Here is a 1055-nt window from a genome sequence, read left to right as displayed (position 1 = left end):
CCAAACACAGCCCGCCGAAGCTGCACGATACGACGGGCGGGGCTGGTCCCGAGAGACTACAACTCCCAGAATGCGACCCGAGCTCACTCGGGAACGTGGCATGCCGGGATGTGTGGTTTCTAAGCGACTAACCCATTGTTTGCATTGCAGAGTGGGATTGGTCCTTTTCGAAACGTCAAGAAAGCCTGACTAGAACAGAATGTGTTAAACAATATGCGTTGTCCCTGTTACGGATCTAAGGCTGAAAATTCAGATAATGAAGCATGGCTTATCACAGATTCTGGTGTCCGTGCAAAACAGCAACAAGAGAATAAGAAACTCCAGCTTTGGTACAGACTACCTTTGTGATCTTAGACAAGCTACTTTATTCAACTTGTTTCATTTTTTTTTTTTTTTTCCTTTTTGTCTTTTTTCATGACCGGCAACGGATCGCAACCCACAGTGTCGCGCTCGCACCTGACCGGGACCAGCAACGGGATCGCAACCCTCGGCGCGTGCCCGCACCTCGCTCAGCCACTGAGCGGAACCGGTCTGTATGTGGGATCCGAACCCTCGGCCGGAGTGCCGCCGCGCTCCTAAGCGGCGCACTGTAGCAGTGCGCCACCGGCCGGCCCTCAACTTGTTTCATTTTTTACGTAAAATTAGCTGGATTAGACTATTTTAGATTTAACTGTTGAGGCTTTCTATGGTTTCTCTCATTCACTCATTCATTCAATTTTTACCACCTTTAATGTGCCAGGCACTTGTGTAGGACCTGAGGATACAAGAGCAAAACAAGAGATATTCCTGCTCTCACGAAGCCTGTAGTCCAGCACAAGAAACAAAACCGTAACTATTATAAATGTTCCTGCTGTTGGGTTGAGCTGGGTGTTAGTGGGTATTCATCACATGAAGAAATGTAAGAAACACAGGAAGTTACGGATATGTCCCAAAGAAACTTGACATAGTCTGTGGGAGTCAGTGAAGTGAAACTTGAACTGAAATATGATTAGGCGGGCCTATTTGGTGGTGAGAGCATAGTGGATGGAATGAATAGCATCCTGGACCAGAGAAAC

This window comes from Galeopterus variegatus, unplaced genomic scaffold (assembly GCF_000696425.1).
Source record: "Galeopterus variegatus unplaced genomic scaffold, G_variegatus-3.0.2 Scaffold1568, whole genome shotgun sequence".
In the NCBI taxonomy this organism is placed as follows: Eukaryota; Metazoa; Chordata; class Mammalia; order Dermoptera; family Cynocephalidae; genus Galeopterus; species Galeopterus variegatus.
Note: the sequence above shows the minus strand (reverse complement) of the source record.